The following is a 24,830-nucleotide window of genomic DNA, read 5'->3' on the forward strand; positions in this document are numbered from 1 at the left end:
CAGTTTGCTGTCACCCGCGATGCTGCTGGTGGAAAGGTCCCGTTCTCGCAGGACCTGCCCTCCTTGCTCTGCAGGCAGGGGCATCTCTTCCATCTGGGGTCTTTCTTCACCAGGTGAGCCCCCACACCCTGGGGGACACTTGTCTTTCAATCCCAAGAGACAGCACAAGGTGGAGAAGGGGGCATGCCTGTCCCATGAGTTTCCACAAGGACTAGCAAGCACCAAAGAATTGATGCTATTGAACTGTGGTGCTGAAGAAGACTCTTGAGAGTCCCTTGGAGTGCAAGGAGATCCAACTGGTCCATCCTAAAGGAAATCAGTCTGCATATTCATTGGAAGGATTGATGCTGAAGCTGAAACTCCAATACTTTGGCCACCTGATGCGAAGAGCTGATTCATTGGAAAAGATCCTGATGCTGGGAAAGATTGAGGGCAGGAGGAGAAGGGGATTACAGAGGATGAGATGGTTGGAGGGCATCACTGACTTGATGGACATGAGTTTGAACTAGCTTCTCGAGTTGGTGATGGATGGACAGGGAAGCTTGGCATGCTGTAGACCATGGATTCACCAAGTCAGACAACTGAACTGAACCAAACTGAGCAAGCATCCAGCTTAGAATAAGATCCCAGTCTCTCTTCTCAAAGGCAGCCTTGATCTAAGTGATTCCAGGCCATCTCCCTTCCAACCCACCCCTAGGCTTCCTTTATTCACTCTGGAAGTAGGAGCCCTGGGGCTGGTCTTGGTCACCTCTTAGCCAGTTCAATGAGGATGACCCAGCCCTTATCTTCAGAAAGTGCAGACACCCAGTCTCAGCTCAGGAGCCTTGGCCAAACCCCAAGATGACAAGAAGTGTCCATTTTAATTCCTGTCACAAAAGAGGAGAATGACTTTTGGTCCCAGAGACTGAGACACTCGCCTGGTTAGGGGCCCAGATGACTTCCGAGGCCCTTCTCGCTCAGGGAAGCAGCCATTTGAAAGAGATGTGGTCTCATCTTTCTTGTCTGTAACCCCAGCTCAGACAGAAAGGAGAGCATGAAGGAAGTCAGGGACCTCTGCTTAATACAAATTATCATATTTTTGAGCAGCTCATATGTTTAAACACACACCTTTAGAATGTTCTGAAATTTTTTATGGCTGTGGTTGGTAAGATATTAGTGAAGGGCAAACTCTTTGGTTACAAAGGCAAATTGTAGACCTAGACAGTCTGAGCTCATAAACCCCCTGCTCTTCCACTATCTCTGTGCTCTTGGGTAAATGATATCCTGCTCCCTCAGTTGCTGCATCTGTAAAATGGAGACAAGAACAGGTCTTCCCTCCGAGGGCACCGGAGGCCATGTCACTCTGCATTATCCCCTGTACACATGGTGTGTACTGCAGAATGTGTGTGGCTGGGAGTGAATAGTAGTAGCTGAACCCCACCATCTGACTCCCTTTGATCACTCACATCTTTGCTGTTTATTATTATGCCCTGTCCTTAAGATTCTTTCCTTTCTGTCCATCTGTGAACTGCTCTTTGGAGACATCCATTACCAACAGCCATAAAATTATCAATAACAGATGCCACAACTAACCTCATCGGTGAACAGTGATACCCAGGGAGGAACAATGGTGACCATGGGGTCAGGCTCCCTGAGTCTAAATGAACCCCTTTCCTCACCAGCTCACATTTATTTCACCTTAATCCACTCTTCAAACATCTCCTGTGAGCCCACCAAGTTTCAGACACTGAAATCTTACTATCCAGACTATAAATGCTTTGCTTTAATTAGCAGGTAATCAGAGCCCAGAAACATCTCCAGAAGCCAGCCCATTCCTTGCAGTGAAAGTGAGTTCTCAGACCCTTTATTATCATCATCATTATCATCACCATCACACAACTATCATTAGCATTGCTGTGACTACTCACAAGGGTAGTCTTGAAGGGCAAGACTTGCAAAGGAGAGTATGGAGTGGGATCCTCCATCTCCCCCAGCCTCTTAGTCCCCGATTTTTCTTTAGTAAATGGTCCCAAGGAAAGGGAATATGAAAGGCAAATGTGAGAGGCCAAAAGAAGTGGAGAAAACTGTACCTGGAAGCCAATAGCTTCCTCTCAACACTTGATAATTCGTGTGCAGAGCAAGAACGCAGGATTCCCTGGTGGCTCAGATGGTAAAAAAAAATCTGCAGGCAATGCAGGAGACATGCTTTCAGCCAGGAAGAGCCCTGGGTCAGGAAGATCCTCTGGAGAAGGGAATGGCAACCCACTGCAGTATTCTTGCCCAGAAAATTCCATGGACAGAGGAGCTTGGCCAGCTATAGTCCATGGGGTCGCAAAGAGTCAGCCATGACTGAGCGACTGAGAACATCAGAGCAAGAATGCACTTTTTGGACCTGCGAGCAAGGAAGGACTGGAAGAAGTAGTGGTGGAAGGATAATAAAACCAGCTTCCAGGGTCTGCAATTAGAAAAACCAGAAAGAAGCTGTTTTCATGTCAGCAGTTTTGTGTTTCATGGTGAAGTATGGCTTTGATTTGGCATTCCATTTGGTGGGGGTGGATGAGAGGAACTCAGGTATTTCCAGCATCTTTCAAGCCCTCTGTCTGTAGGGCTTGACTTCTGGGCTGGGCTCTGCAGACAGCCTTGACCTTAATTAACAACTGCTCTCCAACCCAGGGAGCCAGCCTCCAGTTACCATAAGGTCATTAACCTCCAAGCAGCAGCAGTGCCCGCATGCAGGGCTGGGGAGGCCGCTGTTAGAAGTGGGTGTGCAGGGACCCCCGAGTCAATGTCAGGGGCCCCCATGGCCACATGTGCACCCACCCCTAATTCTTCACCTACCATTCAGAAGGGAGGTACACAGGCCACAGCTGAGTTCCTAGAATCCAGGTGTTGACTATGGCCTAAACTTCAACTAATTTTCTCCCAAGAGAAGTCACTCAGTCGTGTCCGACTCTTTGCAACCCCATGGACTGCACCCTACCAGGCTCCTCCGTCCATGGGATTTTCCAGTCAAGAGTACTGGAGTGGGTTGCCATTTCTTTCTCCCTGATTTGATCTAAAAAATGAGTCACCGGTTATATAGCTGGGATGCCTTTTGCACCTGGTGGTTAGAAAGTGCTATGTCTTAGGGATATAGCTTCCTATCGCAAGGGAAAACGTGGAGAAAAGAAGTCTAAAATGATCATATTTATTTCAGAGAAAGTTAAAAAAGAGAAAGAGAATTAGCTTAAAACCTGGGAAATAAAATCATCTTTGTGACAATTCCCAAGGCAATTTAAATGAGAGAACCACCTCCAAGAGGGCCTCTCTGGAGTTTGGACCAAGGAGGGTGGTTACCATGGTAACTGGCCCCTCCTTCTGTACATAACCCCTCCCCCTATTCTTCATGAAGTCACCCCACCGGGCAGGTGGCTTTGGAGAGCCTGGGTTTCTGAGAAGAGACAGTCCAGCTGTCTCTACTGCCCAGCTGCCAGGCTGTTTTCCTACCTGCCCCCAGTCACTCACTCTTTTCCACCCAGGCCCCCAGCATGGCCACCATGGGGCTTCCATTAGTCACGGTGGCCGGACCCCCAGGGGTCCGTCAGTTGAGTCCTTGGCACAGCCTTGGTTACATGACAGCCAGGCTGGGGAGAGGAGAACATCTCTGCGGTGGGGGTTCACCCTCCCGTCATCTGCTCTTCAGAAACCAGTCAGGCCACGTGAGAGACTCCCAATCAAGATGGAACAGGGGTGAGATTTTTTTTCATGAAAACATCTATTTGCTTTTGCTGCCTACTTGAACAGAATTTGGTGTAGCTTGCTGGAGAATGAGTCTCCTTGGTTTTAAAACAGAGCCCCTTGGAATTGCAAGGCTCCTGGGAAGCACCCAATGGGAATTTCCTTTGGTGGGGGAAAGAGACCCCAACCCCACTTGAAGCCCCTCACGGTGTAACACTGCTTTATATACTAAAACTGCTTCACGTTTTACTTGAAGACAAACGACAGAAAAGTTCCTCTACTAAAAAAGGTGGAAGCAATGAGATCATTTCCCCAAATGTTTAGTACCCTCAGGAAAATAAAAAGGCACCATTGCCTGCTTCTCTGACCCTTCACATCACGCTAAATTGTCTGATGGGCAACTGACTCCCAGCAGCTCAATGCCAGCCTCCCAGGGAGTGAGGCTCCTGGTGGGAGCTCTGCTTCAAAGTGGGCATCCCCCAGCCAGGACCACCTTCCTTTGATGTGGGTGTACATGCTGGTGGTTCAGAGATCCCCTGGGAAGGAACTCTCCCTGGAGGCCACATCCAGCACCAGCCTCAGTCTTTAAACCAAACAGGCTCCAAGGGAGAGAGATGGAGGTGAGCACACAGGGAGTGAATAATCCAGTTGGCCACCACGCCCAAGCCAACCTCCCTGGAGGCAGTGTTGAGACACACACCTGCCCACTTATGAAAGCTCGGAGCCAGTCAGGTCTAGCCAGCCTGTGCTTGTGCGCATGCTCAGTCGCTCAGTCATGTCCGGCTCTTTGCAACCCCGTGGACTGTAGCTCACCAGGCTCCTCTGTCCATGGGATTTCCTAGGCAAGAATACTGGAGTGGGTTGCCATGCCCTCCTCCAGGGGTTAGGGTTAGGGGATCTTCCTGACCCAGAGATTGAAACTGCATCTCCTGCATCTCCTGCATTGTGAGTGGTGGTCTCCTGGGAGATCTCAATAATAAGTATCCACCTTGGTGAAGGGGTCTCTGGCCTCCATACAAAAAAGAATGAGTAGATGGATGAGGACCACAAAGCTCAGAGCAGCTTCTGGGAGGGGAGAGGGTCTCTGAACATGAAAACGGCTCTGAATTGGCTTTACTGCCTCCTGGGCTGAAAGCAGGATGGAGAAGGGAGCATCAACATCAGGCACACACCTGGGCCTGTGCAGGGCCTGCCGGGCGCTCTGCATGTGGGGAACCCAGCCATCCTTGCAATGTTGCAGTGAGGAAGGTCTTAGGGTTCCCATTCTCATTCCTTTGCTTTAAGTGGCAAGGATTTAGGCTGAGGGAGAGCTGGGAGATTTACCTGTGGTCTTACAGCTAGCAGAGGGCAGAGCCAGGCTCACTCCAGCTCAGCCTGGCTCCCATGCCAGGGCCCATTCTGCTGCACCCCCTAATCCCTCCCTCTGCCTGCCCAAGCTTTCTTCTCGCAGCCCCCAGGGGGATAAGATAGCCAGGTGAGCCGCCAGAGGGGTGAGGAACTAGGAAGAGGTTGTACAGTAAACCCCACTATGACAGGTACAATACTAAGCTCTGCACACCTACAAGATGCTCAAAAAATAGTATTTAAATGGATGTATACTGTGCAAGTCCTATGCTGTACTAAGGACATCCATAGGCTTGGGTCAAGATGGCAAAACAAGGGGGTTTACTTTGGAATGATCCTTTTTATTAAGCAATAAAGTATAATCCATTGTAACACTTGATAGATTATGCTCCACGAGCCTGGAAATGCAAAAGGAAAGGGAGGCGATGAGTAGCATTTGGTGTTGCTGAGAGGTCGATCTCAGAGTTGGCCAAGTGAGAGAGGAGAGGACAGGGAACAGAAAGAGAAATAATGCTTAAAGATCTACTCTGAGTATCTCTGTCACCCTGGACTACTCTAGAGTGGGGGCCTGGTATTTTCACTCCGTCTTTATAGATAAGGGAAGTCAGGCTCAGCTCAGTTAGCTGACTTGTGTATGATGGCACAGTCAAAAATGGCAAGACAGCTGACTCCAGAGTCCCTGGATTTTAACGCCTTCAACAGGCTGAACCTTTCTCAAAGAGGGAGTACAAATTGGAGAGACTGTATCAGTTGGATTAGGTGGGGTTTTTTGCGAGTATAAATGTAAAGGATCATATGGAGGTCTTTGCAAGTAAACGCGATAAACACAATGACATTTCAATGAAGGCAGCAGTGAATGCTGACATGCTGGCCAGCAACACATCATCAATAGCTCAAGTCATGGTCCCGGAACATCAGAGACACATTTAGAAAGCACTTCTGGGAGGAAGCTCCTGCTTTCAAAAGAGGCCAACAAACATATAATGTAGTCATTCACATCTCTGGTCACAGACAGAGAAACTGAGCCCCTAGGAGTGTATTCAATCTGCTTAAAATCACACAAATAGAAAATGGCAGAGCAGGGATTTGAACCCACGTCTTTCTGACTTTCAAGTTTGCCTTGCTTTCCATGACCTTATTCTTGAGGTGACCAAGGATAGGTGAAGGAACTCTTAGAACCTCAGAATTTGGAAGAGAACATAAGCTTTCTCTAATTGTGGGTTCTCAAACTTATGTGATTAGACTCATGCTTGACCAGCTACATGGAAAGTTTATTAAAGCTACTGAGGAAGATAAAGAGACAGATTCACCCATCATCAGAGGGGCTGGTCCTTTAGGAGCAGAGGCAGGATTAGAGGTGAGCAGGAGACCAACATAGAGCTCCAGGTCTGAGTCAGGCTGATCTCTTAACTCTGCCACTCCTAGCTGGGATAAACTCCCAAATTTTCTGAATCTCAGTTTTTCCACCTGTAGAATGGCAGCATTCTGGCTTTGGATGGAGTGTGCACTTTGGGTCAAAAAGGCCTCGATTAGAGTCACATCTTTGCTAGTGATCTTGGCTAAATCCCTTGGGTCCTCATCTCTAAAACAGGCATCCTAAGAACCCCTTCTCATCTTGCTACAATGAAATGAGATGGAACCCTCAGCAGAGAGCCTGGCTCCTAATAAACGTTTCATAAACAACAACTGCTCTTACTCAAGGCTAAGTGCTCAGGGCTTAAGAGCTTGGGCGCTGGAGTGACCCTTCCAGAACTCATCAACTCCACCACTTACTGCCTGTGAGATGCTGAATAAGTTCCTTAACCCTCTGTGGCTTGTTTCACTCATTCTGCAAAATGGGGGTAATAAGATTATTGACCTTAGAGGATTACGGTGAAGATTAAATAACACATGCTTATCAATTGCCTAGCCTAGTCTGGCAGGTGGTGATCATTCCTTAAAGGCTACCCACTGTTACCTCCCTATCGGGTGAAACTTACTAAGAGTTGGCCAACAGCAGATAGGTCTGCACCTACCTGAGTGAGGGAGGGAGCTCCCTGTCTGTGGCAGTGCTCAGGCTAAAGGACCATCTGTCCAGGGTGGGTGGAAGGGATTCCCACATGAGGTTAGTGGCAGGCCCTGCTGACCCGTAAGACCGATGTGTCCTGTGACTCTGACGTTCCAACTCTGTTTGAGTTAATAGAGAAGACACTGACCCATCAGACCAACAAATCAGAAGTGGAAAAATTAATTCCTGGCTTAGTTTTTAAAAATCAAAGCCCCTTTCCAGCCAAAGGTAATCACAGACTGATCCACAGTAAGGCAGAAGCATATTTCAATTGAAAAATGGCATCTTCCTAGCCGTTGCCATATGGAGCCAGGACACCAGGTGGCCCAGGGCTGAGACCAATCACAGGGTCCAATTGGAACTAAATAAAATGACCCCCTGGAGGAAGTGGCTCCAGTGAGGCCCACAAATCCCCATGACATGTCATTTTGGCTTGTCCCACGTCAGCCTGGGCCTCATGCTCTGCCTGACGCCTGAGGCTCTCTCCTTTCGCTCCGGTGGGACAAAGAGATGAGGGGCCTCAGCTGTGAGTACACCCCGAGTGTGAAGGGGGAGCCCCTGACACAGCAGAGGAGTCCTGGCCTCAGCTGGCTGCTGTAGAGAACCTCAGGGACAGCCAGTCCCCAAAGATGGACACACAGCTTTATCTATAGGAAAACCCTCACCTTGCTGAGCTTCAGCTCCATCCCAGGGCAGTATAGTCTCATTCAGCCTGTGTATCTCTCCTTCCCTGGATTCTGGAACAATCTATCTCTCCTACCATGGGAAAGCAGGTCACATTATCTGTATAAAAGGTGGAATAGTAGGCGCTGGATGATGGATATCTGTGGTGCTGCCAGGACCCTGTAATAGATAAGTGATAAGGACCTACTGCAGGGCTCCCTGATGGCTCAGCGGGGAAGGCATCCACCTGCCAATGCAGGAGATGCGGGCTCAATTCTAGGGTCAGGAAGATCGCCTGGAGAAGGAAATAGCAACCCACTCCAGTATTCTTGCTTGGAAAATCCCATGGACAGAGGAGCCTGGTGGGCTACAGTCCATGGGGTCACAAAGAGTCCGACGCGACTGAGTGACTTCACTTTCACTTTTCACGTTCATGCATTGGAGAAGGAAATGGCAACCCACTCCAGTGTTCTTGCCTGGAGAATCCCAGGGACGGGGGAGCCTGGTGGGCTGCCGTCCATGGGGTTGCACAGAGTCAGACACGACTGAAGCGACTTAGCAGTAGCCAGTATTCTCAGCTGGAAAATCCCACGGACAGAGGAGCCAGTCCACAGGATCGCAAAGAGTCGGATACAACTGAGTGACTAAGCATGCATGCATGCAAGGACCTACTGCACAGCACAGGGATCTCTACTCAACACTCTGTAATTGCCTATATGGGAAAAGAATCTAAAGTAGCTACATTTAGAGTCTAAAGTAGCTATATCTATAACTGATTCAAGCTGCTGTACACCTAAAACAAATGTTGTAAATCAACTATATTCCAATAAAATTTAAAATAAGAGAAAGAGAGAAAAAAAACTTGGCTATGATTCCCTTGTCAGCCCCTGAAATCCAAAGCAGCAGTTGACAGCTCTTCCTCCACTGCTAGCTATGGGTGAAAGAGCCAGTCGTGTTTCTAACTTCCTCTAGCTGGTTCCTCCCCCCATCATTATCATGAGGGCTCGGTGGTTCAGCTGGGTCCCACTCTTTGTGACCCCGTGGACTGTAACCCATCAGGCTCCTCTGTCCATGGGATTTTCCAGGCAAGAATACTGGGGTGGGTTGCCATTTCCTTCTCCAGGGAACCTTCCTGATCTATAGATCAAGCTTATGTCTCTTGCATCTCCTGCAATGACAGGTGGATTCTTTATCACTGTGCCATCAGGGAACCCCCTCCCCCTATCTTTATAATATAATTTAGCATTTAGCAAAGAATAATCTGCCTTGTGCAAAAAAGGACAATCACTTGAGAAATAATGAATTGAACAAGTTAGCAAGTTTACTTCCTGTAGGGCTCCCCAGAATTGATGATAAACTAAAGTGCATTGGTATTCTTCAAGAAAGGGACTGGGGTGCAGTGAGCAGAAATACTGTAGAGCCTTTCCCAGGCTTTGTCTCAGAGGATCCTGAAGCAGGCACATTTTGGGAAACGCTGGCATTCCCGAACACTGGTTTGGGAAACCAAACCCCGAGCTCCAAAGCCTGATAGAGCCCTGTGGGATTGAATCCAGGTTCTGCAATTTACTAGATGTGTGACTTCCTTGAGGCTCTTTTTGCTTTAATTAATGGGAATGATTATATTTATCCTACAGTATCGCCATGAGGATTCATAGTTAAATGTACCAATGTGTCTTGCAACCTAGGGAAATAATAAATGCTCAATAAATTCAATTTTTATTTCTGATACTATTATGATTTCATTGTGAAGAATGAACTAGACAAGGGTCCTTGGGCCCGCCTTTAGAAGGAGGGAGAAGAGAAGCTGGGAAGGCCTCCTGTAAGCAGTCTGGCTGGGGCCATTGGGAGATGCCCCAGGGATGGGTTGCCTCTGAAGGTGGGGGATGGCAGTCACTGCGGGAGAAGGGGACAAAGGAGGATGAGATGGTGGGTGGTATTACTGACTTGATGGACATGAGTGTGAGCAAGCTCCAGGAATTGGTGATGGACAGGGAAGCGTGTGTGCTGCAGTCCATGGGGTCGCAAAGAGTTGGACAGGACAGAACTGAAACTGAACTGGGGGAGAAGAGGCAGGCTGAGGCCTCTGGCTCGGCAGCCTAACAAAGAAAGGGCTCTGGGGGCTCAGCCGGACCCTTCCTGGATAGTGTCTGGGAGCAGCCAATCGTGTTTACCCCCTCAGTTGCTGGGAACAATTGTCCCTCTCAGACAGCCTATTGTCTCTAGCAAAGCAGGCACATAACTCCCATTGGCGCTGATGGGATTATGTGCTCCTATCGGGAGAGAAACAGAGCCCAGGCTTGGATAAGGGATGGGGGAGCAGTGGGTCCCCATCGGCGACCTATCTCAAGGCAGCCATTCGTTTGATTATCAGCTGGACACAGTGAGGCCTCTTTCAAGAGAACTATTCAACCCTGAGCATTTGTAGCCTGGCTGCCTCGTGATAACTTTTCAGGGAGTAGACTGATTGCATCAGATTTGGGATGCGATGAAAAGGCTTCAAAATGCCCATGACATTAGATCTTGAATCAAAATGGCAGCTGATAATGGCTTTCCAAATGGCTATGTTGTCTCAGTCGTCTTCAATCTTCTTGTTCCCATCCCCACAAAAGAAGGTTGAAAAGACATGGGCTCCTTGTTAAACTGATCATCTAAAAGTTGTCATGCACAATATTTACTCTATATTAATAAGAAGCATAAAATAGCATACATTTCATAAGATTAAATAAAATTAGGATTAAGTACAATTTGAATAAAACCCCTTGGTGTGACTTAAAAATAATGAATGGAATAAAGTACATCAAATCAGAAAGAGATCACACATAAATTTTATCCATGGGTTTTTACCAATATAGCTTGAAAAAAAAATGTTGTTTAGTCACTAAGTCATGTCTGACTCTTGCGATTCCATGGACTATAAGCTCCTCTGTCCATGCGATTTCCCAGGCAAGAATACCGGATGGGGTTGCCATTTCCTTCTCCAAGGGATCTTTTCAACTCAGGGATTGAACCTACGCCTCCTGCATTGGCAAACGTATTCTTAACTACTGAGCCACTTGGGAAACCCCTTGGAAAAAAACGGTAGTCCTGAAAAATATTCTAAGCACCTTGAGAGGATCAACATCATCAACCTATGCAGCTCTGTCTGTTTTGGATTTAGAGCATCCCAACACAAGCCCTGTGCTTTGCTTAGTCACTCAGTTGTGTCTGACTCTTTGCAACCCCATGGACTATAGTCTACTAGGTTCCCCTGTCCATGGGGATTCTCCAGGGAGGAATAGTGAAGTGGTTTGCCATGCCCTCCCTCAGGGGATCTTCCCTACCCAAGGATTGAAACCAGGTCTCCCACATTACAAGCAGATTCTCTGCCATCTAAGCCACCAGGGAAGCCCTATGCCAACCTTTGTAACAGAAATATGCACAATTTGGAAAAGATAGGATCCCCTGTGGAGAAGGCAATGGCACCCCACTCCAGTACTCTTGCCTGGAAAACCCCATGGACGGAGGAGCCTGGTAGGCGGCAGTCCATGGGGTCGCACAGAGTCGGACACGACTGAGCGACTCACTTTCACTTTTCACTTTCATGCATTGGAGAAGGAAATGGCAACTCACTCCAGTGTTCTTGCCTGGAGAATCCCAGGGACGGGGAAGCCTGGTGGGCTGCTGTCTATGGTGGTCGCACAGAGTCAGACACAACTGAAGTGACTTAGCAGCTTAGCAGCAGCAGGATCCCCTGTGTATTTAAGGTACCTTAGTTATTAAAGGTAGCTTAGTCACTTAGTACCTTAGTCATTTAATCATTAAAGGTGGCTTCAAATTAATATTTCAATTTATCCCTTTGACATTTGGATGGTTTAAAATCCCAGGGCAAATCATCCTAGTAAGATCTGATATAAGGGAGAGGTCTCCTTCTTATTAAATGGAAGAAGAGCCTTTGAACTTTCATTGGGTAGATCTTTTGGGGCAGATCAATACTGGAAAGTTGTTGAAAAACAAGTTGAGTGTCTAAAAATTGATTCCTTTCAAACTGTTCATGCATACATACCCCTGGGAAAATTTTCATGTACTCCTAGTTTAAAGACCATTGCTCTAACTGGTTTAATGAGATTCAGTTCACAGAATTTGGAGAAACCCATGACTCTGCAGAGTAAAAGCTGCCTGGGCATCACAGAGCTATTTAAAGATTGCGGGGAGGGGAAGCAATGGAAAATGACACCGGGTTCTTGCACTACAATTTTTACTCACACACTTAGCAAACAGTAATTAAGCACCTACTACATCCTAGGCACTATTCTAGATATTGGGAATTTTGTGTCAAATGAGACAAAGCTCCTGATTTAGTGGCCCTCATAACCAACCTAGACAGCATATTAAAAAGTAGAGACATTACTTTGCCAACAAAGGTCCATCTGCTCAGAGCTATGGTTTTTCCAGTGGTCATGTGTGGATGTGAGAGTTGCACAATAAGGAAGGCTGAGGGCTGAAGAATTGATGTTTTTGAACTGTGTTGTTGGAGAAGACTCTTTAGAGTCCCTTGTACTGCAAGGAGATCCAACCAGTCCATCCTAAAGGAGATCAGTTCTGCATAGTCATTGGAAGGACTGATACTGAGGCTGAAACTCCAATACTTTGGCCACCTGATGCAAAGAACTAACTCATTGGAAAAGACCCTGTTGCTGAGAAAGATTGAAGGCGGGAGGAGAAGGGGATGACAGAGGATGAGATGGTTGGATGGCATTATCAACTCTATGGACATGAGCTTGAGTAACTCCGGGAGTTGGTGATGGACAGGGAAGCCTGGTGTGCTGGGGTTGCAAAGAGTCAGACATGACTGAACGACTGAACTGAACTGAATTTCTAGTAAAAATAAAAATTTTAAAGATAAACAATGTCAATGTCTTGGTTGTTATACTGCACTACAGTTTTGAAAGATATTACCACGGGGGAAACTGGATGAAGAGTACGAAGGATCCCCCGGCATTATTACTTATGTAAATCTACAATTACTCTTAAATTAAAATGGTGGTGAAGAATCCACCTGCCGATGCAGGAGACACGGGTTTGACCTCCTATCTGGGAAGATCCCACATGCCTTGGAGCAACTAAGCCTGTGTACCACAACTATTGAGCTTGTGCTCTAGAACCATGAAGGAGCCACAGCTGCTGAACACATGCGATGCACTACTGAAGCCCGCACACCCTAGAGAAGCCACCACAGTGAGAAGCCCAAGCAGCACACTGGAGAGTGGCTGCTCATCACCACAACTAGAGAAAAGTCTGCACAGCAGCGAAGACCCAGCACAGCCAAAAAAATAAGCAAGTTTTTTTTAAAAAAAGAAAAGAAACACAACATTGTAAAGCATCTATACTCCAATAAAATGAATTACAGGGTTAATTTTTAAAAGATACGTAAATAAGTAAAATACAAACTTACATAGACCACGGCATAAAAACACAAAGAGATGAGGCGTAATTTGCAAACAAAACAGAGGGATGTATAAGAATATGACCAGAGACCTTCCAAATTTGATTGGTCAGGGGACGCCTCTCGGAAGAGATCATGATGCAGCTGAATGATGACGACAGCCTTCTGAACGGGCCAGGCCGCTCTAGAGATGTCACAGCTTGGCCAGGTTATTGGACCTCATCATAGCCCTTCCAGTGTCAATGGTATTTAAAGATACGGGAACAAAAAGCAAACTGAGAGACTCTACTGGTCTGAGCTGCTTTCTATGTGGCATTTGCTCGTCACACCTAGAGCACAGGTGTTGCAGAAGGTGCAGTGGGCAAGGGACCCAGGGCTGGGTCCTGGCCCTCCTGCTCTCTGCAGCCTTGTTACCATGGCACACTGCTCATTCCTCTAGAACTCAGGTGCTTTCCCTACAAAATGTGATCTCTAGACCAATTTCTCCATATACATTTCACCTATCTATCTTCACAACAAACTACAAGGCAGGTTCATCTCATGGATATAGAAACTGAGGCTTAGAAAGAATAATTAACTCAGATCACGTAGAAAGCGGCAGAGCCAGGACTTGAACCCAGGACTGCTTGACTTGAAAAGACACTTGGACTAGATCTGATATACCTGTGAGCTTATGTCCAGAACTAGGAAAAGTCATTCTGGAAATGGACAGTAAGGTGATCATATCCACAATGCATTCAGAGCAGGAGGAAAAGACAAAGCCCATTTGGTGGCTGTTGACCAAAGACCAACAAAGAGTTGGACATGACCTATCAACTGATCAACAACAACAGCAACAGGATAATAGGCAGGACGTGATGTGCCGTTGTTGTTTTGATTTGTATTTCTCTGATGGTTACTGATTTTGTTCCTCTGGATTTCTTCAACACAAATGAGAAGTTACTAGACTCAAAGGGACGCTTTTTGTAATCTCCTTCCCACTATGGACCTAACAAATGGAAAGCCATTGACTCCTAAACAAGTTGAATTTTTGAAAGGTAATTAATGTCTCTATTTTATATTGGTGGTTGTTCAGCCGCTCAGTCCTGTCCAACTGTTTACAACCCCATGGACTGCAACACACCAGGCTTCCCTGTCTATCACCAACTTCCAGAGCTTGCTCAAACTCATGTCCATTGAGTCGGTGATGCCATCCAACCATCTTATCCTCTGTCGTCCCCTTCTCCTCCTGCCTTCAATCTTTCCCAGCATCAGGATCTTTTCCAGTGAGTTGGCTCTTCGCATCAGGTGGCCAAAGTACTGGAGTTTCAGATTCAGCATCAGTCCTTCCAATGAATATTCAGCGTTGATTGCCTTTAGGATTGCCTTCAGGATTGCCTTCATAATATAAAAATATTATGTATTTTTAAATTGACTATTTTATATTAATCAAAGTCATATATTATTGCCAATCCAAACCCTTGCTCTCCAGGAAATAACTAGTTTCCATGCTGGCCAAATATAATTCTTGCGGAAAGCAAAGATGCTTGTATCCAAGTTCACGTCCCTGAGGTCTGACTAGGATGAAGTAGAAGGTACACACTGGGCTTTAGGGAATGCTAATACTGGCTCCCAATCTCCATTATTATCTCCTGAAGCCCAAGAACACCAACCTGAGAATATGGAACCACAGCTCCTAGAATTCCAGTTCAGGGTCAAGGCTAGGGACTATATCTGGATTCCACCACTAATCGGGTATAAGACTTGGGACAAGTCACTTAACATCTCTATATCTATTTATGAGGAGTAGCATTGACCTTGGAAGGTTCGTGAGGATTAGTAGACGATGCTGAACAAATATCAAATTCCATCTTGTTTCCCAAATGTGATGGATATTGTCACGTCCTGGGAATCTTGTAAAAATGCAGTTCTAATTTGTATGTGTGAACTGAGGCCTAAAATTCTGCATTTATAACTTAAACCCAAGTGAGCTGATGCCACTGATCCCTGCAGCACAGTTTGAATAGCAAGGGCTTAACACACCCTCCAGAGGGGGCCTCAAACAAAAAGGCAGTGGGCCTCAAGCTGGTATGCCTTGGTTGTAATCCAGAGAGTGCAGTCAACAGAGAGAGGCTTTTGAAATTGGACAGACCTTTACCTGAATACCAGCTGGGTCTCTTTCTAGCTGGTGGATTGACAGAAGCTGGTTAATTTCACTGACTTGCTCTTCTCTTCCAGAGATGGGAGACCAAACTGCCTACACCTCACTAGCTGGCTTGGAATATTAACAGGTACCAGGCACGTAAAGCACCTCTCATAGAATTTAGCACATAATAACTGCTCAATAAACGTTAGTCTCTATTGACTCCCTAAGCTTTAATGACCTGAATTTGTGACTATGATCAAGTTACTTAATCTTTCTGAGCCTGGGGTGAAGTCTGTCGGCTAACCCATCAGCTTTTCCACTTCTATTTTCCCAATTATGGTTCCAGGTATTAATACGTGTGTAGTCAGTGCCTCGGGCTTGTCTGCCTAATTCGAGGGGCTTCCTCAAAAGGTCTGCCCCTAAGGGGTCCCGTAATCTTGACCTTAGGAGATGCGTATACTGTGCACTTGCTGGGATCCGAGGTGAGCAGGAAGAAGACTGATCCCCATGGTACTGGGAATTAACTGAGAATTCTAATTCTTAACCCCCCATATCAGGCCTGGTTGGCCCCACTTCACCCAAAATGTCAACAGAGAGAGGAATCTGACTCAGGAATCATTAGATTCTGTGATCAAAGGAGGTAGATGAAGCTGTTAATATATAATTTATTAATAAGGGATAAAGAGAATACTAATTAGGGCAGAGCTCGTAAGAAGGCAAATTCCCAAAGTAAAACTTTAGAGAATGCTCAAATGATTACGATCTTAATTAAAAGTATACCACCCGATACAAAGGGCAAACCCTCCTCCTCACTGCGAGGGCTGTCTGAAACGCAGAGCCGGCTGTGTCTTCCAGGGGTGCTGAGAGCTGCTGAGTGAACCGGGTCAGGCTGAGCCACACTGCCTCCCTAGCCCACATGACTGTCGGTCTTGGCGGCTCCTCCTCTAGCCCCTGCTCCCTTGCTTGGAGGAGCAAAGTATGGCCATGTTTCCCACCACAGCACATGCCCCAGATCCTGGAACCCGTGCCCCCTGACTCGCTTTTCATTCTAACAGCCTCTGAACTGTCCTCCCGATTCCTTCTCATCTGCTTTTCCCAAGGCCACCACCAAGCTGCCCTCTACACCACTGCCCCAACGATCTTGCTAAAATGCTAATCTATCATATCCCTCATTTGTCTCAAAAACCTCCAATGGCTCCTTGTTCCCCACACCAATAGGATCAGTGATGCTTCAGAGTACTTACTATGTGCCAAGCATTGTGCTAAGCCTGCAATCACATTCACAACAACCCAAAGAGACGATGTTTCATCGCATGGGACTCTAGGCCTCTCAGAGTTGGCCTCTACTCCACTACCATCATCTCCAGGTGCTTCAGATAGAGCCCTGGTGCTCCTGCAGTGAGCACCAAGTTTGTGCCATGCTCCTTCCCCGTCCGCTGGGCTTATCCCTAATCCCCTAGATGTTCATGCCTCTAGAGATGCTGTGCACTCCATCTTTGCTCTAGCCACCTGCCGGAGTCCTTTCCTCACCTGCTCCCTTTCTGTGCTTCCCTACTTCCCCATCCTCACCTCCTCCTTTGGTCTCCCTCCATGAGGCACCGAATTCACAGGAGTCAGGGGCCATGCTATTTACCTTGGTATCCTCAGCCCCAGCACAGCAACTGGCACAGCTGTTCACCAAAGTCACTCACCAACCATTAGCCACGTACCAAAGCTGGTACTGCAGACACAGCAGGGAACATGGGTTCACAGGAGCTGGACATGACTGAGCACACACACACCTGGGCTTGGGAGGCTGACACTAGCGTTAATGGGTAGCAGCCTCGGATGCTGCTAAACACCCTGCAAGGCATAGACAGTTTCCCATCACGGACATTCATCTGGTCAAAATGCCAATACTGCTGAGGTTGTGAAACCCTGGTCTACACTATAATCCTACTGAAATGTTGATAGCAATTGACCGGTCAGCTCCATGATTAGGCCTTGGCCAAGAGCCAACTCTGTCCCATCACTCAGACCCACTCAAATCCACCGTTTTCCTCCCACTTTCTGCTCAGGAAACTTCCTCCTGATACCAGAGAAGGCTGAGCAGCTTTCGCCAGCCCCTCCCGAGTCACAGGAGGCCCATTCAGCACCAGTTTTTGTGATTCTTGGATGCTCACCCTTGACTTGCAAACATGTGGTTCAAGAGAACACTGGATGCCCAGTCCACAGGGTTGGGTGTGAGTTACCTCTACACTCAACATCAGTTGCCCCTCTTTCTAGTGATCTTTCCAGGAGCCACTCTATTTCCATGAGCACGTGGGAGCTACTGAGACAAATCACATTTCCCGTTTATGTGGGGCAACACCCTGAATGACCTTTGTCATATTATGTGGAAGGGTGGCCCTTGGTCTCTGGTGATGATGCCACTATGAACCACACATCAATCCCAGCAGGGAGTCAATGGTGGAATCCAGTGCCCTTGGCCTTAAACACCCTGCTTTGCAGTCTGGCTCCACCACTGAGAATGGCCTGTCCTGTTTTTGGTCTCAGCGGCCTCATTTTGTAAAATGGGAATAATAGTACACACGTGGTTGTTTATATTGATTAATGATTACATAAATCACCCTGTAGATGTTCAAAGTAGTACAGTCAGTATTATTGTTATCATAATCTCTGAGTTAGAAGAGGGCCTAAAGATTACCCTGTTGACACTCTTAATTTTATAGATGCAGAAACTGTGGCCCAGAGAAAGAAGAGAATGGTCTGTTTTCTGGGTCTTGAAGGGAGTAGCTGTTAGTCGCTCAGTCATGTCAGACTCTTGTGACCCCATGGACTGCAGGACACCGGGTCTCCCTGTCCATCACCAACTCTTGGAGCTTGCTCAAACTCATGTCCATCCGGTCGGTGATGCCATCTAACCATCTCATCCTCTGTCGTCCCCTTCTCCTCCTGCCTTCAATCTTTCCCAGCATCAGGCTCTTTTCTAATGAGTTAGCTTCTCGCATCAGGTGTCTAAAATACTGGAGTTTCAGCTTCAGCATCAGTCCTTCCAAAGAATATTCAGGATTGATTTCCTTTAGGATTGACTGGTTTGATCTTCTTACAGTCCAAGGGACTCTCAAGAGTCTTCTGTCTTCTCCAGCACCATAGTTTGAAAGGATCAGTTTTTCAGTGCTCAGCCTCCTTTATGGACCAACTCTCACATCCATACATGACTACTGGAAAAACCATAGCTTTGACTATACAGACCTTTGTTGGCAAAGTGATGTAACAGACATTATATGCACATATTACTGATGAAGAAACTGAGTTCAGATTTGAACCCAGATGAGCCCAAAGGTTTGGCCCTTTTGAACAACACCATGTAGCAGTGCCAGCTGATGTGCTTGCAATGCCAGCCAGCCAGCCCTGAATTCTGAATCCTCAGACTGAAGCCCCACAGGGAGGCACCATCATGGCAGCTGCCTCTGAAAAAGAACTTTAACTTCCTGACATTGCTTCTGTCTGGAACTGGGTGGTGAGCGTCCCTGCTTTGCTGTCCAAGAGCTCAGTCCTTATGTTGCCCTTTCTCCGCTCTCTCCTCTATCACTGCCATGGTGATCAACTCTCACCACCTTTACTATACTGACCATATCTCATTGATTTTAAAACACACATTTGAATATCTCTTTAGGTGGGAGTGTATCCTAATTTAATTAGGACACACTAAGAAACTAAGATAGCATTCTTTCTTAGCAGTACATAAAAAAAATGATGTTCCTACAGTCAATGCCATCTTCTATTTGATGAAATATGATACGTTTTTAGCAGAGAACACCCCTTGAATTCCATGCTCATAAATCACAATGGCTTTTCAACATCTCTCCTTGGATGGGGAACAAACATCTCAAACACAAATAATAAAATTGAATTCCTGACCTTCCCATCTTCTCCATCTCAGCAACTGGTAATTCCATCTCTCCAGCTGTTCAGGTGGAAATCTTGACATCACCTTTGATTCCTTGATTTCTTTCCCAATCTACACCCAATCTATCAACCAGTTTTGCTGACTGGCATCAAAGGGAATGAAAACATCCCCTGCTGACCCACTACCACCATCCTGATCCAAGGCACCCTTGTATTTTACCTGGATTATTGCCATCACTTCTTCACTGGTCCCCTGCTGCTCTGCCCACCTACACACTCCACTCAGAGGGGGCCAGGGTCCAAACAGACCCTCTTGTCTTTAACAACTTATAGCCAAAAATACATATTTCTTTCTTTCTATGTTTATGGTCTGTTTCCTCCACCAGAATGTGAGCCCCATGAAGGCAAGGGCTTTGTCTCCCCCATTTAGAGCTAATCCCTATCTTCTAGAACAGTGCCTGGCATAGAATAGGTGTTCCATAAGTACTTGTTGAATGAATTGTGTCCCACAGGACGATGCTTTTGAAGGAGCACCGAAGTGAGGCAAAGTGTAGTCGCTTAGTCATGTCTGACTCTTTGCAACCCCAGGGACCATAGCCTACCAGGCTCATCTCTCCATGGAATTCTCTAGGAAAGAATACTGGAGTGGATTGCCATTCCCTTCTCCAAGGGGATCTTCCCTACCCAGGGATTGAACCTGGGTCTCCCACATTGCAGGCAGATTCTTTACTGTTTGAGCTACGGTAACTTCAGGTCAGGCAAAGCTGGGTCCAAACTGTGAATCCATTGCTTCATGGCTATGGGACTTGGGAGGTTCATTTAAACTCTCTGAGCCTGTTTCTCATCAGCATAATGGCAAAGATATAATAATAACCCTCCTTTCAGAGTTGTACGTGTGTGTGTGTTAAGTTGCTTCAGTTATGTCCCATTCTGTGCGATCACATGGACTGTAGCCCGCGGGCTTCTCTGTCCATGGGGTTCTCCAGACAAAAATACTGGAGTGGGTAGTCATTCCCTTCTCCAGAGGATCTTCCCAACCCAGGAACTGGACCTTCGTCTCTTATGTCTGCTGCATTGGCAGGCAGGTTCTTTACCACTAGCGCCACCTGGGAAGGCCTTCAGAGTTGTGAGGATTAACTGAGTTGATGTGCAGAAAGCTCCTGCATAGCAGCTGACCCATAGCAGAGCTGGGTGGCTGCTATTTATTACTATTGTCACGCCAACCTCTGGATTTGGCCATGGAGCTCTGGGTCTTGTCTCCAAACCACGGCTCATTTTAGTGAATGGGAGGTGCGGTCGGGGCAGAAGCACAGAGGCATGTGTGTACTGGGAGCAGGGCAGACCTGGATGCAAGTTCTGGCGATGTCGTATGTCAGCAGTGTGACCTCAATCAAGCCACCTAACCCCTCTGAGCTCTAGTGTTCTCGTGCATGAAGAGGACGTAATGACCACATCTATTTCACACAACCTTTATGAGCATTTCTGATGCACGCACACAGCACATGGGAAATTCAAAGCACATTTGCTAAGGTTAACTTGAGGTATTATCATATGACCAGCTTCTCCCCCAGACGCAGAGCACACTCCCTGGCTCCTGCCGTCTGGGGAGCTGAGCTGAGCTTCGCCTCGGCCTGCCCTCCTGAAGCTACACACAATGGAGGGAGCCAGCAACTACTTTCCTGAAGTTTCTGGGACCTCCTGAGAAGCAATTACACGACTCCCAGCCCCATGCAGAGTGAGTCCCGTACCTGACTCCTGGCCAGGCACTGGGACATTAACGTCAGGCCCTGGTCCTGCCTGGGACCTCCCCTGCCATTTCCAGGGGCCACCCGGTGAGGGGATTTGAGAGTCTCCTGCTGCCACCAGAAGCGTGATTTATGGGGACTGCTGATTTCTGCTGGGGAAGGGCAATGGGGAGCCTTTGAAGTTTCAGTTCTAAATATTCCCCATGACCTTCCAGCAATCTCCATGCCTTCAGCAAAGGAGGTAAATGGTAGAAAGCAGACTTAGTTTTCTCCTTTAAAGAACCACCACTGTTCCATTTTATTTTCCTAACTCCATTCATTCAGAAGTCACAACACTCATTCATACATAGTAAGACGCCTCCGATCATGTCACTGAGAGATTTAAAGAGGTTGCATATAGTGTGAGGAGCCTAGGACAATGGGTGGCTGTGTCCCACTCCCACACCCCAACCCAGGATCCCACACCACTGCCCTGGGGAGCCTCTGTACCTTTGTGTGGAATCTCCAGTGGTGAGTAAGGCAGAAAAGGTTCCTGCACCCTTGGGGCTTACATTCTAGAAGGGTGAGATGGACCACAAAGGAGGACGCAAAGACAGCAGCCGAGTAATTTCCATTTAAGATTAGATTACAGAGGAAATGACGTGTTAGAGAGTTACCGAGGGGGTCCGAGGGGTGGGGGTGTGAGGCATGTCTTTGCTGCCACTTTAGATGTGGTGATCTGGGAGGACCTCTTTGAGGAGGTGACATTTTCCATATCCTTCACTCAAGTATATAATTCTTTGAAGTCAGGGAGCAATGTGTACCCCACAAAGTACCTGGTGTCCAGCAAGAACTAGGCCATCAGGCACCAGTGTTAGTAAAAGCAGTGAGATGTAGCTGTTTGCATATGGGAGCCTTTCTTTACCTTGTGACCGACTCAGTAACTTGAGCTCCCGCTTTCCAAGCTCTATTCCAAGGAACAGGCTACAGTGGGGTTTCTGTGGGACGCCAAGAAAATGAGAAAAGTAAGGACAATATTGGTAGTTTTAATATAAAAATCTAACGTATTTAGTTTAAGGGGCTACAATTTATTACAAGGGCTTCTCTGATAGCTCACTTGGTAAAGAGTCCATTTGAAATGTGGGAGACCTGGGTTCGATCCTTGGATTGGGAAGATCCCCTGAAGAAGGGAAAGGCTACCCACTCTAGTATAGAATTCTATACGATACAGTCCGTGGGGTCGCAAAGACTCGGACACGATTGAGTGACTTTCACTCACTCACATTTATTCCAAGATTAGTTTCCTTCTTATTTTGTATGTGTTTGTGTGTACATGTGTGTGTATGCTAAAATGTCCTTTTCTTGATGAAATGGTGGTCTAGGAGATGTTCATTTTTTAGGTTTCTTTTTTCTTCAATATCTTTACCCTGAAAATAGATTTCTGGTCATTCTTAAAACATATTTTTGGTCTGTAAGCTCCAAAGACCTGGGAACCACTGTTTTCATAGTTTTTCTTCTTGGCAGCCTAAAGGTTCGAGGGAACAGGCTTAGCTGTAGGAGGGAGATGGCAGGTTCCGCCCCAGTGCCTCTGTGCACTGGCCGGATTCCCTGGCTTAGGGCAGCGGTGGTGGGATGATGGGGTTTCAGTTGTCATACAATGCGTGTGAGAAATACAGTCATCTGTGGTCTCAGATGGGTGAGGAAAAAAAAAAAAAAGATGTGATCTTGGGCATTGTTCACTTAGCAGGGCTCCCAAAACTGAAAAATACTCATTATTGTTGCAGACTGCCAGAAAGCTGGGATGCAAGGACCAGAAGGTCATGAGAAGCGGCCACCAGGGCTGATACAAAAGGTCTTCCTGAAACCACCTTCTTTTGGGGGTTGAGGGGGGTGTCATGGTTGGGTTTTTATTCCCCTTTGAACCCTCTGGCCCTCTCCAGGGTTGGAAGATGTAATCAGGGTGAGGGAGAGGCACTGGGCCTATTATGTTTCCGTAATGCGATTATTCCTCTTCATGCTTGCTGCCATACCACAGAGCAGAGAGGTGGTTTGCTGTAACAGGGCTCCTGGGGAACTTCCCCCCTCACCTCTCATGTCCCCATCGTGTGTTAAGAGAAACAACTGCAGCCTGATTCCCAGGACTGGGGGAGGGAGGAGCGAGCTCTCTCCTTGTGACTTGGCTGCTCTGTCTGCATCCTCAGCCCCTCAGGGGGACTCAGGGAGCCTGTGAGATTCCCCGCTGTAGGGGTTCGGTGGGAGCCGGGCTCCGCCAATCAGGAGGAGCCTCTCCAGACAGCGAATCAGGAGCCTGGGAAAGAGTTCACTGGAGCCAAGACTCTCAGTCAGACAAAGAGATATCAGATACTTTACGCGGTGCAGAGAGAAACCGAGATGCAGATGTTCACAGTCAGTGTCGAATAAATTCAGGAGAGGGGGCTTGAGTATGGAAAGAGCTGCAGCGGGGACGGAGGGCGATCGCTTCAAGCATAGAGAACGTGGTTTCAGTGCGCTGGAGAGCTTGACCTACATCCCCTGGCCCTTGGAGGCCCCTCAGGCTAGTGCCTGACAGAGGCCTGAGAAAGTTAACGCCAGGGAGTGTGTCTGCCAGCAGAGAGAGAGGAGAGAGACTGTTGCATGTAGAAAAAACCCACTGCTCCCTCCCCAGCACAGGCTAAGGGGACCTGAAGCTCAGGGACTTCTAGAGGGGCCGTGGCCATGGGGGACAAGTGGGGACAAAGAAGAGTGGGTGGGTCTTATTCCCAGGCTTTGTGGGTACAGCGATGGCCTTTTCCAGATGAGGACCCCTCTGAAGAGAGCAGGTGCAGAATGATGGACTTCAGCAGAAAGGAAGCTTCAGGCTTCCTACGGGGCCACCAAGCCAGTGGTGACCTCTGGCTTGATTGCAATCAGCAGGTGAGCCAGACACCTTCCTCCCCCCGTCCATGACTTCCCCCCTACCCCGACCCCCATAATGACTGGGTCTCTAAGAAAGTGTGAGGTCTGCTGCCTAATGGGCTTTCAGTGTCTACCCCCCACCGAGTGCAGAGCTGGCTGTGAGGGCAATTTACGAAGACTTTCCATTCCCACTGTCTCTTCTCCTTGTCCTTGCCCAGCCCTGGAGCTGCTGTCGGTAAACCGAGGGCAAAGGAAGAACAGAGAAAGGAAAGCACAGTTCTACCTGCTGTCCAAGACAAGGCGAACCCTGAAGCTGGCCCTGGAAGTACACGGAAAAGATTTACCTCTGAATCAAAGGCAGGGTTGGACTTGACACACACGACTGAGCGTTCTCATTATGGAACCAAGACTGTGCTTGGTGACTTCAGGTGACAAAATATATTACTATCAGTGAGTGGAAGAGTCATCAGAACTTTCTGAGCTTTCATTTGGGGACAGGAGAAAAATTTCAATGAGAGACAAAAATGAAATTACTCTGTTCATCCCTAGATTTATGCTTGAGGAAAGGATGCAGGAAACCAGGACCCAGGAGGAGTGTTCCACTTGTGTGGCAGAGGCGGCAGAAGCCACGCCAGTGCCCAGGGTGGCCACGGCCATGCTGCTAGTGGGAGCTGGCAGGACTGACGTGGTGGGACTGGGGCTGGTATGGCGTCCTCAGCCACAGGGCTCTGAGGCTCAGCTTTGGCAGGTACCAGGTGGGTCCTGGCCACCCTCCTGCCCGTTCCTAAGTCTCAGCCTGCAGCCTTCTCATGCACTGTACCCACTGTGTACCAGGTAATGTGCTCTGGGCTTCAAACACGATCATTCTTCTAATTCGGACATTATCCTTAAGAGGATTATTATACCCATTTTGCAGATGAGGAAAAGCTGTTCTCCCAAGGTCTCTTAGACAGCAGGTGACAGAGACAGGTGTGACTTCACATGCTCTTTTGAGCTGCCTCAAATCCTCTTCATGAGTTCATT

The sequence above is a fragment of the Bos javanicus genome, chromosome 29 (genome assembly GCF_032452875.1).
Source record: "Bos javanicus breed banteng chromosome 29, ARS-OSU_banteng_1.0, whole genome shotgun sequence".
Lineage (NCBI taxonomy): Eukaryota > Metazoa > Chordata > Mammalia > Artiodactyla > Bovidae > Bos > Bos javanicus.